Here is a 19136-nt window from a genome sequence, read left to right as displayed (position 1 = left end):
AGTACCAAATGAACTCACCACAAACCTCAAATCCACAAACATGCAACTCACAACTGTGGGAATGCACATGTTACAAAATAACATACAACATGCCAAACAACATGCCCACCTATCAGACACAACAACACAAGTAACTGTAGTAACTTGGCCAGACATGTGGAAAAACCATCCACGTCATGGCACCTCTGCCAAACGATTGCTGAATGTGGGGAGAGGTGGGAACCAGGCATGTGCGAAAGAGGCAAGTGACCCATGAATGAGAATGTACACAGGGCTGAGTGTGGCGGTGATGTGCTGGACAGATGGCAGTTTGCAGACCACGGACATGTCCATGTCGACATATACTGCTGGTGTTTGGAGTGCAGTGGACAGTGGACGCAACCATGTTACCTCAGCCAGTGGGGAAGATCACGGAAATGTAGCTTGTTACATCCCCCCTGTAAGCGTGAGCGGAGTGGGATGGCCCGGCGTATGCCAGTCTAGTGTAGGGATGTGAATAAAAAGCACGTAGCTCTGGGTGTGGTTCCTTCCCGAATGGCTAACGTGTCTGCCAGGGTGGCGTCTCTCACCCCGCCATGAGGCCGATGCCGTGAGAGGTGTTGCCTGTGATCCTGTGCGCCTGCTGTACCCCAGGCCGTTGCTCCACAGACCCATCTGGCCCGCCCCTGCACACCCAGGCCTCACTGCTCACTGGCCAACACCGGCACGTGTCAAAGAGGGCCCACCACGTGCCAGTGCAAGCGCCAAGCCACGACCTTGGCAGCCTCCTCCGACCATCACAGCCCTCGTGACACAGGCTTGCAGTAATCCTTTCTAGTTGACGTACTCCACAGCTGCCTCCGGCCTTCACTGCAGTCTAGTAGGTCACATATTTGAAACTGAGTCTTGATTTCTCAATGGAAGTGTACATATCATTGTACGCAAGGAGAGGAGTAAGAGGAAGATGTGGTTAAGTCCGGAGGAAAAAAGGATCATCATTACGGAGGTGATAGAACACTACCAACAACTGCTCTGGTGCCACCAACTCTGTGTTTCGCAAGCCAACAACACGTGCAAGTGGTCCCTTGCTGAGCGCTGTCTCCAGCCTACACTGAGGCCAAGTAGGTCACACATTTGGAACTGAGTCTTGATTTATTTATGGCAGAGTCGAAATCATTGTACAGGCCTCATCACAGACTGTATCCCCTTTCAGCCCTGGCGCCACTGACTCTGTGCCCTGAAATTCAGGTGCACTCTCTGATTGAATTTGGGTGGCGTCTAAGTCTATGGCCCGGGGGTTGTCTTCAACATCATGTAGCTGATACTGACTTGGTGGTAAAAATGAGGCTGTAGCATTCCACTCCTCCATTTGCCTGTTTCAGCTTGCTTTGCCCTCTGCATCATGCCCTGGAAGGACACCTTCCACTGCCTGAGCCAGCCGCAGTGCATCCGGGGCCACTAACTCTGTGCAGCTCAAGTCATGGACCCTGTTGGATTGAATATTGGATGTCCTCTGGGTCGATGGCCTGGGGGTCATCAACGCCATGTGTCTAGGGCCCTGCACGATCCTCTGTCTCCAGCCTCAACTGCGGTCCACCAAGGCTCACACATCAAATCGAGTGCTGACCTAATCGGATGTTACATCACCGCTGGATGCACACCACCACTGCCAGGACCACCTCCAACCAACAACTGCCAGAGTCGAAAGAGTATTACTGCCAGACTATCAGAGATGCTCACTCCTGTCGTGGATGCCATCATCAGCTTGATACCCTGCACAGCTCCTCAGGTGCCACTAACTCAGCGCACCACAACTAATGGATAATTTCTGATAGAGTTTTGTGCAGTGGACAGCTCACTCAGCAATGTCACCTTGGGCAGTGTGGAAGACCTGGGACGATGATGAGAAAGATGATGCAGATGTAACACATCCTACTGCAGCAGGAATATCCCAAAGGGACACAATCCTAGATAATTTATTCACATGAGCACGCTCAGCTCTGGTGCCCCAAACTTAGTGCACTGCATCTAACAGACCCTTCTAATTGCATGTTGGGTGACCTCTGTACTTTCTCCGGCTACCACCATGTTGCTTCACAGTTGTTTCTGTTTTGCTGACACACACATCCAGCACAAGCGCCACTGTACATGTGACCCTGGCAATAAAGGTTCCAGGCGCACATGTCCATAGCCAGTTCCACAAACTATCTGAGTGTGTCTGTGTGGTCATAATGTATGCATGAGGGCCCCGGGCCCGACAACATTGTCACTGCAGGCAGCGGGTAAGACCTTGGAAATGTAGCTTTGTCGTCCCTCACTCAATACGTAAGAGAAGTGGACTGGGTCAGTGTACGCAAGTCCAGTGTGGGGGTCGGAATGATTATCCCGGGGCTTTGGGCATGGTTCAGTACTGAAAATTTGCAAATGTATATGTCTGTGTCACAGTATGGGTCTCCATTGGGGAGTGTAAGTGGCCTAGTGATCTAGTTCAGCTTCTACGAGGTCGAATCCCACCCGCACCTGTTCAGCCACCTCCTTCTGGCAGTCTGAACCCTTGCCTTGGAATGCGATGTGTGCTTCGGTGAGGTGCTGGGAGCCAACCATGGTGATGGGTGCTTCCAGCTGTGTGCTCTGTGCAGGGAGGGGTCTCCTCGATGCGGCTGGGCTGCCCTGCTCCTGGAGGTGGGTTGCCTAAGATGACCATGAGCTGATGTAGGGTGTCGGTGTCGAAGGTGTGGAGGTCTTCTTCAGCATCACTGATCAGTTGTCTGATCTGCTCTGCTGGAGGTGTTGTTTTTCCCTCTGCAATGTGAAGGGAATATGCATTTTGACATTGTGTTGACATGTATGTTGACGCAGTGTTCAAGTTTACATACAGACTGCATGACAATGTACATTGTGGGTGGTGCTGACAATTTGGTGTGGGACAGTGGACATTTGGACTATATCACGGATGTGAGGTTGTACACGTACATTTTCATCTCCTAGCTTCCTGCTATGTCAGATGTGATTGGCCAGTTTCTACTCACAAGCGGACCCAGTTGTGTCCTCTGTTCTGTGTAAGTGTTGCACTCTTGGAACCACATTGTCGTCAATGTGGATGTGCTGTTATTGCTATGTGAGTGTGCTACATTGTGGGAGAGTCGCCCCTCCAGTTGTGATTTTGGTGCCCCTTATCACTGTGAGGCGGTATGCCTTTGACTTTTGTGCTTTAGGGTGTTGAGATGTTGGCGACTTGGTTCATTTGTGCTCTTGGATGGTTTTTGTACTCTTGTGCATTGTTTGTCTGCAGATGTATTGTTGACGTCAGGGGTTGTTTGTGCACATGGATGTGTCAGAGTGTGACCTGCTCCTTTCCGGATGTGGTCCACACTCAGCCACCTCATTGTTGTGGCGTGCACAATGTCATGTTGATTGTACTGCAGCCATGCTGATTGTCATGTAGTGTCACTTGCATTGTCAGTGTGGCTCACAAATATGCATGCTGGGTTTCACACTTGTGCATGTGTTGGTTGTGAGAATGGTAATGTGTGGGGTAGGACCCCTTTGGGCACATGGTAGACGGGGGCCTACTTGATGTTTGTAAGTGTGCTGCAGTGTGCCACTGGGATCAGGGACGTGATCCAGGCTCATTGTGGGTGTGCAGTGTGCTACATATCATTGTGCATGTGTGCCATTGTGTTCATCTCCCCGTTCCCCGAGTCCCTGGTCGTTACTCACCCTGTTGATGTTGTGTCACTCCCAACTCCTTTCACCGTCTCCACACTGATGACTGTGGCCACCATTTCCTCCAGCTACTCCTGTGGCGCAGGACTCCCACCTGCAGTCGCATTTGCTGCCTTCCTGTTGGCAGCGGGTTTCTGCTTGGTTTGGATTTTCACATCGTGCCAGCGCCTCTTGACCTACTCCATTGACCTCCTCGACACTCCGACTGCATTCATGTTGTTCACAATGGACTGCCATGTTTCCATTTACGTTTGTGTTGCCAATGACACAGTGGAGGTGACAAACAGTTTTTGGTAGTGTTCTATCACCTACGTGAATATGATCTGGTTTTCCTGCAGACTGAACCCCGTCTTCCTCTTCCACTTCTCCTTGGCCTTCCCTGACCCCAAAGTTCCTTGCTGGTGGTCTGTGGGGCTTGTGGGGTTTGCTTTGTACCGCTTTTGGCCGCCATAAGTGTGGCAGGGTATGCTCAGACGTGAGTCCCTTGCTCACTTTGCCACTGGATTCAAGCAAGCCGGGCTGAAGACGGCTGTAATGTCAGAAACCGGTCCTCGGAAGCTTGTTTCCGGTCCAGGGAAGGCATGGCTTGGCAGTTCGGGCTGGACTGTTCCCATGAGGCACAGGGTCAGACTTATTTGCATATAGCCATGTCTGAACTGGGGTGGCAGAGTGGGCTAAAGAACGGTGATGGATTCAACCCAGATCTTTTGACTGTGTGTGAGTGTTTGATTGGTTCGGATGCTCCGTCCATCACCACCTCCTTTTGTACCGCTTTTGGCCGCCATAAGTGTGGCAGGGTATGCTCAGACGTGAGTCCGTTGCTCACTTTGCCATTGGATTCAAGCAAGCCGGGCTGAAGACGGCTGTAATGCCAAAAACCGGTCCTCGGAAGCTTGTTTCCAGTCAAGGGAAGGCATGGCTTGGCAGTTCGGGCTGGACTGTTCCCATGAGGCACAGGGTCAGACTGATTTGCATACAGCCATGTCTGAACTGGGGTGGCAGAGTGGGCTAAAGAACGGTGATGGATTCAACCCAGATCTTTTGACTGGGTGTGAGTGTTTGATTGGTTCGGATGCTCCATCCATCACCACCCCCTTTTGTAACGCTTTTGGCCGCCATAAGTGTGGCAGGGTATGCTCAGACGTGAGTCCCTTGCTCACTTTGCCACTGGATTCAAGCAAGCCGGGCTGAAGACGGCTGTAATACCAGAAACCGGTCCTCGGAAGCTTGTTTCTGGTCCAGGGAAGGCATGGCTTGGCAGTTCGGGCTGGACTGTTCCCATGAGGCACAGGGTCAGACTGATTTGCATATAGCCATGTCTGAACTGGGGTGGCAGAGTGGGCTAAAGAACGGTGATGGATTCAACCCAGATCTTTTGACTGGGTATGAGTGTTTGATTGGTTCGGATGCTCCGTCCATCACCACCCCCTTTTGTACCGCTTTTGGCCGCCATAAGTGTGGCAGGGTATGCTCAGACGTGAGTCCCTTGCTCACTTTGCCACTGGATTCAAGCAAGCCGGGCTGAAGACGGCTGTAATGCCAGAAACCGGTTCTCGGAAGCTTGTTTCCGGTCCAGGGAAGGCATGGCTTGGCAGTTCGGGCTGGACTGTTCCCATGATGCACAGGGTCAGACTGATTTGCATATAGCCATGTCTGAACTGGGGTGGCAGAGTGGGCTAAAGAACGGTGATGGATTCAACCCAGATCTTTTGACTGGGTGTGAGTGTTTGATTGGTTCGGATGCTCCGTCCATCACCACCCCCTTTTGTACTGCTTTTGGCCACCATAAATGTGGCAGGGTATGCTCAGAGGTGAGTCCCTTGCTCACTTTGCCACTGGATTCAAGCAAGCCGGCCTGAAGACGGCTGTAATGCCAGAAACCGGTCCTCGGAAGCTTGTTTCCGGTCCAGAGAAGGCATGGCTTGGCAGTTCGGGCTTGACTGTTCCCATGAGGCACAGGGTCAGACTGATTTGCATATAGCCATGTCTGAACTGGGGTGGCAGAGTGGGCTAAAGAACGGTGATGGATTCAACCCAGATCTTTTGACTGGGTGTGAGTGTTTGATTGGTTTGGATGCTCCGTCCATCACCACCCCCTTTTTTTACCGCTTTTGTCCGCCATAAGTGTGGCAGGGTATGCTCAGACGTGAGTCCCTTGCTCACTTTGCCACTGGATTCAAGCAAGCCGGGCTGAAGACGGCTGTAATGCCAGAAACCGGTCCTCGGAAGCTTGTTTCTGGTCCAGGGAAGGCATGGCTTGGCAGTTTGGGCTGGACTGTTCCCATGAGGCACAGGGTCAGACTGATTTGCATATAGCCATGTCTGAACTGGGGTGGCAGAGTGGGCTAAAGAATGGTGATGGATTCAACCCAGATCTTTTGACTGGGTGTGAGTGCTTGATTGGTTCGGATGCTCCATCCATCACCACCCCCTTTTGTACCGCTTTTGGCCGCCATAAGTGTGGCAGGGTATGCTCATACGTGAGTCCCTTGCTCACTTTGCCACTGGATTCAAGCAAGCCGGGCTGAAGACAGCTGTAATGCCAGAAACCGGTCCTCGGAAGCTTATTTCCGGTCCAGGGAAGGCATGGCTTGGCAGTTCGGGCTGGACTGTTCCCATGAGGCACAGGGTCAGACTGATTTGCATATAGCCATGTCTGAACTGGGGTGGCAGAGTGGGCTAAAGAACGGTGATGGATTCAACCCAGATCTTTTGACTGGGTGTGAGTGTTTGATTGGTTCGGATGCTCCGTCCATCACCACCCCCTTTTGTACCGCTTTTGGCCGCCATAAGTGTGGCAGGGTATGCTCAGACGTGAGTCCCTTGCTCACTTTGCCACTGGATTCAAGCAAGCCGGGCTGAAGACGGCTGTAATGCCAGAAACCGGTCCTCGGAAGCTTGTTTCCGGTCCAGGGAAGGCATGGCTTGGCAGTTTGGTCTGGACTGTTCCCATGAGGCACAGGGTCAGACTGATTTGCATATAGCCATGTCTGAACTGGGGTGGCAGAGTGGGCTAAAGAACGGTGATGGATTCAACCCAGATCTTTTGACTGGGTGTGAGTGTTTGATTGGTTCGGATGCTCCGTCCATCACCACCCCCTTTTGTACCGGGGTTTGCTTTGACCTCTGGTCTCGGTCCGGGTGAATCCATGGTGCTATGCAGTTTATTTTTTTCCCCTTTTTTTTGTTCTGCTTTTATGGTGCGTTTTCCCACATGACGCGTCTGAATTGCAGGCCTGTCGCTGGTTATTGCTGTTTTTTGCGTTTGTGTTTTTTTAGGCATCGCGTTAATTTTAACGCGGTCATTTGACGCGTTATCGTGAGACTATCGCATGGTACCGCCATGTTGAGAATACAACTTTAACACAGCAATATTTTCCCGCGATAGACTGCGATGTGAAGAGTTGCGTTAAGCTAATTTTGCAATAATTATCACACGTTCTTGAGAATATTTCCCTTGGTGTCTTGACGGAACATGGTAAACAAACTTTAGAAAGTCAGCTACTAAGAAACTTACTTACAACTCAAAACACAGCAGCTGAAGCAATGTACAATATGCTTGGAGAAAACAAGTTTATAGTTTGCTTAATGTCTACACTGCAAGAGTAATCTACATTTAATGAACGACTTCTAAAACTGGAAAAACACAAAATCGTGGAAATTAAAGCTATTGATAAAATCGAACACCAGGAGGTAACTATTCTTCTTACAGAGAAACTACAGGCTAAATTATGTTCTTAGAAAAAGTCTGTATCTAAAACTGCCGGCTTAGAAAAGACTTTACAAGTATTATAAACAGTCGGGTAATTTTGTGGTGCAATTTGAATGTAGAAAAAGGTTCAGTAAATGGAGCAATGGGAAAAGTTGTTGATTTTGTAAATTTTCAGAATGAGATGGAATAGTATTTTTAATGATAAAAATCGGATCAGATTAAGGAGGTAAGACAGATCGGGCTTTGTGTTGTACGTTTTCTGCTTGTAAAAAATGTGTATGTTCGCAGACAACAGTATCTTCTGTCTTTAGCATATGCAGTAACTATTCATAAATCTCAAGGTTAAAGTATAGACAGAGCTTTTGTAAATATTGGAAGTACAGAGTTTAAAGAGTGAATGGCATACATTGCATTGTCTCGAGTAAGAACATTGTCTGGTTAGTATTTGATTGATTTTGATTTTGATAAGAAAAAGGTTAGTGCTGATGCAAATTGTGTAAGCGAGTACAATCGTTTAAAAAGACGTTATGTTCCTGATTTAGGTGAATATTCCATATATGAAAAACCTATAGTGTGTCCAAAATAGAAATATGTCAAAGATGCAACCGAGGTTCAAAAAGGAAAGCAACTGAAGAAAAAGTAAAAGTATAAAAAAAAATAGAAAGTATTGATGATACTGTAGAATACCAGTTAGAAAACAGTTCAGGTATCAAATGTTATGCTAATGTGATTCTGAATGTCGTGTTACATTTACCACATCTTCATCATGACATCATGGAAAATTGTGAAAAAGGATTCTTTTCTTTACTACATTATGGATTTCAACAGTTGATAAATGACAGAAGTAAAATGCATACTGCTTCTGACCTTCAGCAGCTTTTTGATATATTTACTGGGATATATGCTTGGAGTATTAAAACATGAAGGAATACACATTGAAAACTTATTTGGACTAAGTTACAAGTGGAACCATAAATTTGAAGAGTTAATTTACTACTCCCATTGAAATACAAACTGAAACATTCCTATGCTTGACAATACAGACTATGCATCAGTACCTTTTAAAAAATTGATAAACGCTGCAAATCAGGATATGAGATACTCACATTGTAGATCAGATATGTTGTCTACATTACTTATAGAAAAATGTGGAAAATATCTAAATATAATCTTACAACAATGTAGAGCAAATAGAAGAAAATTGGAAACAAAAACTACAAATTTGATAGTAAGTCAAATATTTATTTCAGGAAGAACTTATACAACAGCAGCTATTATTTTTTATAAAGTACTTACTGCAACATCTGGACATTATACAGTTTACACTGAAAGTGTAACAAAGGATGGATGCTTTCCAATGATGCCCACTTGGAATTCAAACCTAGATTGCCTCATGATTTACCAAATTCATATTTGTTATTTCTGTAGTCAAAGTTTTGAGTACATGATATTGTCTATTGGGAAGAAGTAAACAGAAAGTAGACAGCACTATTAGTATTTATGATTAGTTTTTGGATTATTATTTGTGCTAATTGATATTACATTTGGAAAATTGTGTTTAAAAGCAAATAGTTTATATATTTGTTGTCTATATTTTACCAGATGTAAATGAGAATCTACATTTTGGCTAATGTATTTGAGATAAATAAAAGAGTTAATGTAGATGAAGGAAGTAATTAACAAAGTGTAGATAGGAAAAGGCATAGCTACACATATTGATAATGATGTTCTATGCTGATTTGGTTTTCTTTTCTACAATCAATTTGATTGTTTTTTCCCTGCTGTTCAATGATGATACTACTTTGAAATTACTGTATGTGGTGAAGTTATATGGAATCTGAGAACAGCAAAAAAGGGATACTGAAAATGTTACAAAATTCTAAATTTATGTTGTTTTCGTAAAAATATGATATCATCATTTCTGTTATATATTATCATTAAATAACAGTTTTTCTTTTTCTTCTTTGTAGTAGCTACTGTTGACATTTGAAAACAGTTTAATTGCTGTTTAGGATAATGCTACTCTAACATAGTTCAACTGAGTAATGTATCTAAATTACTTGAAAGGTAAGAATACATAATATAATATGCATGATAACCTGAGAAATGTGTTTAAAATGTAATTATATGTTATTTGCTTTTAATATAAATAAAGTTCATCCGTTACACTATTTAAAATATATCATCATATTTCTGAGGAGTAGTATCATACATACCTTTTACAAAAGTACACAGACCAATAAAAGTGCTTTCATTGCAAGTATTTACTCCTCATTATACAGGACAGGTGTTTATTGAATTCCCTAACCCAAAACTTCTCAGATGCATACATAGAAAAGATATGCAATAATAAAAATACCCAGTGTCTACCCATCCACTCATTGAATCAAACAGATTCAATGAATGCACTCAGGCAATCAGACTGAGACTACTTATACACTTGTTCATTACTATCAACAGACAGTGCTGTGGCACTCCGCTATTTATCTACCCACTAGCCATGCACTTATCCATTTACTCACACACTGGCCATGCATTCATCCAATCACCCATGCACTAACTCAGGCACTACCCATGCACTCATGCGATCACTTAGTCACTACTCTTGTAGTCTACCATTCACTCAGGCACTACCCATGCCCTCATCCCCTCTCTCAGGCACTACCCATGCACTCATGCAGTGACCCAGGCAGTACTCTTGCATCCCTCCTTTCACACAGGAGCTACCCATGCACTGATCTAAGCACCCAAGGATTATGTTCTACTCATGAAGTCACTCAGGCACTACCCATGCACACATCCAGTAACCCAGGCATCACTCTTGCACTCATCCTTTCACTCAGGCACTACCCATGCTCCGATCTAAGCACCCAGTCATTACTGTTCCACTCATCCTTTCACTTGGGCAGTACCCATACACTGATCTAAGCACCCAGGTAATACCCTTGCATTCATGAAGTCACTCAGGCACTAACAATGCACTCATCCAACAACTCAGGCAGTACTCCTGCACTCATGCAATCACCCAGGCACCACCTATGCACTCATGCAATCATGAATGGTTGTACTCAACCATTCACGCAGGCACTACCCATGCACTCATCCAATGACCCAGGCATTACCCTTGCGCTCATCCTTTTATGCAGGCACTACCCATGCACTGCAAAAATCTTTGCCTCAACATTTAAAGTAACAGTCAGCTGGTTTGCAAACTTCATGCATTCTATCACCCCCCAGCGACAACCTCCCATTCATTGAACAATTAATGGAAATCATCACAGACAATGTGGATTCAGTGCAGTCCCACATCTACCTGGGGGACTTTAACTTTCATTGGTCAAACCCTAATGACCAAGCCGTAGCATGCTTCAATTCCTTCTTGAAGGATCACAATTTGGTTCAACATTGTGATGAGCCTACCCACAGTAAAGGAGAAACTCTTGATCTCATCATCTCCAAAGGACATACCATCACTTTGGACTCCTTCACACCCTGCGATTGGTCAGACCATCACATCATTTCCTTCCATTTCAACTCAGAGCTATCTCAGAGTAAGTATCAAACAACTAAACCAAAGATCTGGAGAAGAGAACTCAGAAACATCAATACAGTTGACCTAGCAACCCACTGTAAGCGTGCCCTCTCTCCTCAAATGGACTTGCACTCACAGAATTCTATAACTCTTCTATTTCTAGCATCTTGGACAATATGGCTCCACTCCAACAAAAAAATGCACCCTCAAAAATATCTAAACCCTGGTTCAATAGCAACCTAAACTCGGAACGTCGCAATCAAATGGCCATCGAGCGTTCCTGGAGATCCACTCCCACAGCGGACCATCTCAAAAACCTTAGATCAGCTAGAAGCTCTTATAACAAACAAATCAAGACAGCCAAGGCAGAATATTTCAGATCCCAACTTAACCAAGCGGACAATCAACTCAGGAACTGTTTGAACTGGTTAAACAACAATCTGTCATAGCCCTTAACCGATCAGCCTACGATGTCAGTCCTCCCTCATGTGATGACCTGGCGGACTTTTTTACTGAGAAAACTAGACTTATTAACATTTATCTAGAAACCAGGAGGGCCCTATTAATATCCAATGGCCCGGCACCCCCCCTGGCCTTACCAGACAAGACTGCTCCATTTAGCTGGGGTATCAAGGACAATGCTTCCTGGAACACCTTTACAATCCTAAATGAAAAGGATATCAATAAGGTTCTTCGGAGCATCAACCCATCAAATCACTTCAGTGACCCTTTACCACCCACCATCTTCAAAGCAATTAAGGATTCAATCTCCCCCATCTGGACACAGATCGTCAATGCTTCTCTGTCACAGGGCACGATCCCAGAATGCTTAAAAGAGGCCCAGGTAACACCTATATTAAAAAACCTACAGCAGACAGTACCGATCTTAACAACTTCCGCCCCATCTCCAGCATCCCCACACTAGCCAAACTCCTGGAAAAATGCATCCAGTCCCAACTATGTGCGCACATCGAAAATTTCCATCTCCTGGAACAACACCAATCTGGCTTTCGTAGTGGGCACATCACTGAATCGGCTCTCACTCACGTGATGGATGACACCATAATAATGCTTGATAGAAATGAATCTTGCCTCCTTATCCTACTCGACCTTTCCTCTGCTTTTGACACTGTCAATCATGACAACCTCCTAGATATTCTGGAGCAAAGGATGGGCCTCTCTGGTCAGGTGCTGCAATGTTTTTCGTCCTTCCTCCAGCACAGGTCTCAAAGAGTTAAGGTGAACCACACTCTCTCCCAGCCATCCCCAGTCACCATGGGGGTCCTCCAAGTCTCCTCCTTATCTCCCATTCTCTTCAATTTGTTTCTGGAACCATTAGCCAATGAACTAAAATCCATGCACATTCTCATCCATATGTATGCAGATGACACCCAACTCTACCTGAAAATCTCCTCCCCGGACAACATCACTTCACTCAACTCCACCCTACTGACTACTCAAAATTGGATAACTGAGAACCACCTCCTGCTAAACACCTCCAAAACAGAGTTCCTCATCATTTCTCCCCCGAAACACACTCCTAATATTGACCTCTGCATGAACCAACTCACCGCCTTCAACTGCTCTCCCCGCATTATTGACTCAGCTAAATCTCTAGGATTCACCCTGGACAAACATCTGAATATGAAGACCCATATCAGCAATGTACTCAAGGGAGCGAACCACCTTCTGAGAACACTCAAACCTTTCCTACCTCAAGCCGATTTCAAGCAAGTGGTCCAAGCACTTGTTTTACCGTGGTTTGACTATGGCAGTGCCACGCAATGTGGCCTCCCCAAATACACTTTGGCCCCTCTAAAGGCATAATTGAACACTGCTGCCAGATTGATTACGGGCACCAAGCAAAATGCCCACATCTCCCCGGTCCTAAAATCTCTAACCTGGCTGGCCAACGAAGCTAGAATTCAACTAAAGATTGCTTGCTTATCGCACAAAGCTCTCCACTTCAAAACCCCCAACTACCTGGCGCAAAAGTTAGAACTATCCAAAGGGGGTAGACCGTCGAGGGGTGCTAATTCCCTCCTCCTGAAACCCCAGATCTTCTGCAAAAAGAGAACATGTCAACAAGTTTTCTCGGGCTCTGCACCAAAAATGTGGAACTCTCTTCCACCGGAAATCCATAGAATCTCCTCCAAGGTTGCTTTCAAACTAGAAGCAAAAAGATTCCTCATGAACAAGTTCTTACCTTAACAAGAAGAGCGAATGTCAGCTCTAAGCGCATCGGATATACTACAAGAATGGTTGTCAATATTGTATTTTACTATTGTATTTGCTCCCCTTTGTCATCTTGTCTCAGTGACTATCCCATTATACGCCTACCCCAGGTTTATAATTGGTATTTTTGTGTGCACGATTTGACTCAATGCCTATGTATATTCCCTATGTGACTCATGTACTGATCTGTTACCTCATTCCCCTCAAATTGTAAAGTGCTCTGATATCCTTCGGGATTAAGTTTGCACTATATAAAACTTTATAAATTAATCCAATCGCCCTGGAACTACACTTGCATTCATACAATCTCCAAGGAACTACTCATGCAATCACTCAGGCTCTATTCTTGTACTCAACCATTCACTCAGACATTAACCATGCACTCATCCATTCTCTCTGGCACAACTCATGTACTATTGGAATAACCCAGGTATTACCCTTCAACTTATCCTGTCAGTCAAGCATTACCCATGCACTCACCCATTCACCCAGACATTACCTCTTCACTCATGCAATCACTCAGGCACTATTCTTGTACTCAACCCTTCACTTAGGCACTACCCATGCACTCATCCATTCTCTCAGGCACAACTCATGCACTAATTGAATAACCCATGTATTATCCTTGCACTTATCCTTTCAGTCAAGCACTACCCATGCACTATTCTTCTACCCAACTATTCTCTTCAGGCACTGCCCATGCACTCACGCAATAACCTAGGCACTACCCTTGCACTGATCCTTTCATCCATGCACTGCCCATACACTCATCTAAGCACCCAGGTATTACACTTGCATTCATAAAGTTACTCAGGTACTACCCATGCAGCCATTTAATCACCCAGGCAGTACCCCTACAATCATGGAATCACCCAGGCAGTACCCATGCACTCATGCAATCACTCAGGCACTACCCTTGCACTCAAACATTAACACAGGCACTCCCTATGCACTCATAAAATGACTCAGGCATTATCCTTGCACTTTTTAGTCAAACACTACCCATGCACTCATCCAATCACCCAAGCAGCACCTCTGCACTCATGCAATCACTCAGGCACTATTCTTCTACTCAACCATTCAGTCAAGCACTACCCATGCAGTCATCCATTCTCCCTAGCACTACCTATGAACTTACCTAGACATTACCCTTGCAGTGATATTTTTACTCACACACTATCTATGCACCCAGGCATTACCTTTGCACTCAAGAAGTCACTTTAGGTACTATACATGCAGTCATCCCTTGGCCCAGGCAGTACTCCTGCACTCATGAAATCACCCTGGTACTACCCATGCACTCATGCAATCACTCAGGCACTCCCCATGCACTCATCCAATCACCCAGCCAGTACCTCTGCACTCATGCAAACACCCAAGCACTACCAATGCACTCATCCATTCACTCAGGCATTACGCATTCGCTCATCCATTCACTCCGCCACTAATCATGCACATATCGAATCACCCAAGCACTACTCTGTCACTCATTTGTTCACTCATGTATTATGCATGGGCTCATCCATTCACTGACCACTACTTATGCACAATTCTTATATTCATTACACACATTTATGGAAGCAATCACTTTCACTACATACATTTTTTCGAGTTTTAACCAGTATACGTGGTTCAGTGAGAACATTTTTCTTTAAAACAATTTTGATTTTTTTTTGTATTTTCACAATAATTTGAATTTTTTGGGGTGTTTTTGAATTTTTGGAACAAAGTTAACCAGTCCAACTATGGTGTTTCATAAGAACAGAGAAACACAAGGCAGAACCCCCTCCCCAAAAAATAACACTTATGTGCTTACAAAAGATTAACAATAGCTTCAATGGACAGTTCCCCAACGTAAAGAATGGTTAAACATTTGTGACAGTGAATTCCTGCATCCACAAGTTCAGGAACAATCCGGTGTTGTGGAATGGTGAGTACAACACCTGCTAAGGTGAATGGTTGACTACCATCACCAGCTGCAGCTTGGTCCCTCTGCTGTCTTTCCATTATCTCTCATGTAAGATGAGTTGGATGTATTGTTTCTAGGTTTTTCGTCATCGAAGAAGTGGCACACAAATATTTTTTGTTTAGATCCTCCAGAGAGGACTTTGTGGCAGATGCTGCAGGTCACCTTTCGAACGTTAACATTCTTCTCTCCCTCCGGCACAGTGAAAAATGCCCACACGATGCGTTCTTTGTGCCTTTTCATTGGCTCTTCCACATCTTCCATCTCCTCCTGCTATTTCTCTTCAGGACAAGCTGATGCCGGGTTTGAATGGTAAAAATGTTGGAACACCAAATAAAATAAAGAATTTCCAGACCCTACAAAAAAATAGTCTAACAAGGAGACACACCCAAAAAGAAAGGACCAGAACAGGTGTTTGTTCCACCGTGTAAGATAATGAAAAACTTTGTAACCAATAAAAAGCTTTCTTTCCATGTCACATGGATTCGCGTACAGGATGCAAACCCATCGCGCATACGTCGCAAACAAGTAAAATGTAGTGAATTTAATGTAAAAGTATAAATTGCTATTAGCATATTGTGTTTGAAACTATTTTAATGGAAAGTCTTTAAGCAAAACAGATATTTACACTTTCAATATTGATATTTCATACTTTTTAAAATCACGCTGGAGTCGCGACCCCGATGCGATCCTGGAAATACGTGCCAGCAGGGTTTGCAAATTGCACTTTGACTGGTGCACGATGGTGCCACGTACATAAAAATGTGTTTTAAACATCTTAAAAATATTTCACAACTACACCAATACTCATTTTTGGGATTCAATAATAAACCTCTTTGTTTAAAAAATATATTATTTGACTGCAATTACGTATTTTAGATTTACATTTGTGTAACAGATTCGCGCACTGAACACGAAGATCCGCAACTGGTGCACGATACCGTTGCATCCTCAAAAATCTGTTAAGACATTTGAAAACAAATGTATAACTTCTATATTACTATTTATTGCACTCAGCAATAATATTAACTCAATCTAAATATGTATTTCAGACTAATATTCATATACCAGATCTGTGCAACCATCGTGTAGGTTTGCGATCAGTGCACAACCGAGTGCAGAGTGAGTGCAGAGTGTGAGTACAGAGTGTGAGTGCAGAGTGAGTGCAGAGTGAGTGCAGAGAGTGTGACTGTGAGTGTAGAGTGAGTGCAGAGTGTGAGTGTAGTGTGAGTGCAGAGTGAGAGTGCAGAGTGAGAGTGCAGAGTGAGAGTGCAGAGTGTGAGTACAGAGTGTGAGTGCCGAGTGAGTGTGAGTGCAGATTGAGTGCAGAGTGAGTGCACAGTGAGTGCAGAGTGAGTGCAGAGAGTGTGACTGTGAGTGTAGAGTAAGTGCAGAGTGTGAGTGTAGTGTGAGTGCAGAGTGAGAGTGCAGAGTGAGAGTGCAGAGTGAGAGTGCAGAGTGAGTGAGTACAGAGTGAGTGCAGAGTGAGTGCAGAGTGAGAGTGAGTGCAGAGTGAGTGTGGGTGCAGAGTGAGTGTGAGTGCAGAGTGAGTGCAGAGTGAGAGTGAGTGTGAGAGCGGAGTGAGTGTGAGAGCATAGTGAGTATGAGAGCAGAGTGAGTTCGAGAGCAGATTGAGTGTGAGAGCAGAGTGAGTGTGAGTGCAGAGTGAGTGAAGAATGAGTGCAGAGTGAGTGCAGAGTGAGCGCAGAGTGAGTGCAGAGTGAGAGTGCAGAGTGAGTGTGAGTGCAGAGTGAGTGTGAGTGCAGAGTGAGTGCAGAGTGAGAGTGAGTGCAGAGTGAGTGTGAGTGCAGAGTGTGAGTTCAAAGTGCAGAGTGAGTGCAGAGTGAGAGTGAGTGCAGAGTGAGAGTGAGTGCAGAGTGCAGAGTGAGTGCAGAGTGCAGAGTGAGGGCAGAGTGAGTTCAGAGTGAGAGTGAGTTCAGAGTGAGAGTGAGTTCAGAGTGAGAGTGTCATTCAGAGTGAGTGTGAGTGCTGAGTGAGTGCTGAGTGAGTGCCGAGTGAGTGTGAGTGCAGAGTGAGTGTGAGTGCAGAGTGTGTGAGTGCAGAGTGAGTGTGAGTGCAGAGTGAGTGTGAGTGCAGAGTGAGTGGTGAGTGCAGAGTGAGTGCAGAGTGAGTGTGAGTGCAGAGTAAGTGTGAGTGCATAGTAAATTTGATTGCAGAGTACGTGTGAGTGCAGAGTGAGTGTGAGTGCAGAGTGAGTGTGAGTGCAGAGTGAGTGTGAGTGCAAGTGCAAAGTGACTGCAGAGTGAGTGCAGAGTGTGAGTACAGAGAGTGAGTGCATAGTGAGTTCAGAGTGAGAGTGAGTTCAGAGTGAGAGTGAGTGCAGAGTGAGTGTGACTGCAGTGTGAGTGCAGAGTGAGTGCAGAGTGAGTGTGACTTCAGTGTGAGTGCAGAGTGAGTGCAGAGTGTGAGTGCAGAGTGAGAGTGAGTGCAGAGTGAGTGCAGAGTGTGAGTGCAGAGTGTGAGTGTGAGTGCAGAGTGTGAGTGCAGAGTGTGAGTGCGAGTGACTGCAGAGTGAGTGTGACTGCAGAGTGACTGCAGATTGAGTGTGACTGCAGAGTGTGATAACTGCAGAGTGAGTGTGACTGCAGAGTGAGAGTGACTGCAGAGTGAGTGTTCCAGAGAGAGCAGGGTATGCTTGTGCGCTTACACGGTGCACTGACATACAGGAGCTAAAATAAAGAACAGCTGAACACGTGTCTTGGGAGCTTCATTGAGGCAGCCGGCCCTCTGTGAGGGCAGCAGCAAGGAGGGGACGCCCCAACCAATCAAGCGCAACTACTCACAAACTTCTGTACGATTACAACACAGGCCAAAGGGCAGAGCTAGGTCTTTTCGAATTACGTAGGGTGAGTAGTGCGATAGTGTCTGGGTGAGCAGTGCATGAGTGTCTGGGTGAGCAGTGCGTGAGTGTGCAGGGTTAACAGTGTGTGAGCGTGCAGAGTGAACATTGTGTGAGCGTGCAGGGTGAGCAGTGTGTGAGCGTGCAGGGTGAGCAGTGTGTGAGTGTGTAGGGTGAGCAGTGTGTGAGTGTGTAGGGTGAGCAGTGTGTGAGTGTGTAGGGTGAGCAGTGTGTGAGTGTGTAGGGTGAGCAGTGTGTGAGTGTGCAGGGTGAGCAGTGTGAGAGTGTGTAGGGTGAGCAGTGTGAGAGCGTGTAGGGTGAGCAGTGTGTGTGTGTGTGTGCAGGGTAAACAGGGTGTGAGTGTGCAGGGTGAACAGTGTGTGAGTGTGCAGGGTGAACAGTGTGTGAGTGTGCAGGGTGAACAGTGTGTGAGTGTGCAGGGTGAACAGTGTCTGAGTGTGCAGGATGAACAGTGTGTGAGTGTGCAGGGTAAACAGTGTGTGAGTGTGCAGGGTGAACAGTGTGTGAGTGTGCAGGGTGAACAGTGTGTGAGTGTGCAGGGTGAGCAGTGTGTGTGTATGCATGGTGAACATTGTGTGAGTGTGTAGGGTGAGCAGCGTGTGAGTGTGTAGGGGCAGTGTGTGAGTGTGCAGGGTATGAACACTCGAACTAAGTCCACCACTCAGACACATAAGACCACACACATAAGACCACACACATAAAACCACACACATAAGACCACACCCACCACACACACACCACTCTCACCACCACACTCTCACCACCACACTCTCACCACCACACTCTCACCACCACACTCTCACCACCACACACTCACCACCACACACTCACCACACACACACACAACCACACACACACAACCACACACACAACCACACACACACACACCACCAGACGTCAGTGCACGCTTTCACCAGGCACAAACACCACCAGATGTCAGTGTACGCTTTCACCGGGCACAAACACCACCAGCCGTCAGTGCAGGCTTTCACCAGGCACACAACACCAGACGTCAGTGCAAGCTTTCACCAAACACACACACACCACCAGCCGTCAGTGCAAGCTTTCACCAGGCACACACACCACCAGCCGCCAGTGCACGCTT

This window comes from Lissotriton helveticus, chromosome 4_1 (assembly GCF_964261635.1).
Source record: "Lissotriton helveticus chromosome 4_1, aLisHel1.1, whole genome shotgun sequence".
NCBI classification, from domain to species: Eukaryota; Metazoa; Chordata; class Amphibia; order Caudata; family Salamandridae; genus Lissotriton; species Lissotriton helveticus.
The sequence above is the reverse complement of the archived record's forward strand: the minus strand, read 5'-3'. Positions refer to the sequence as shown.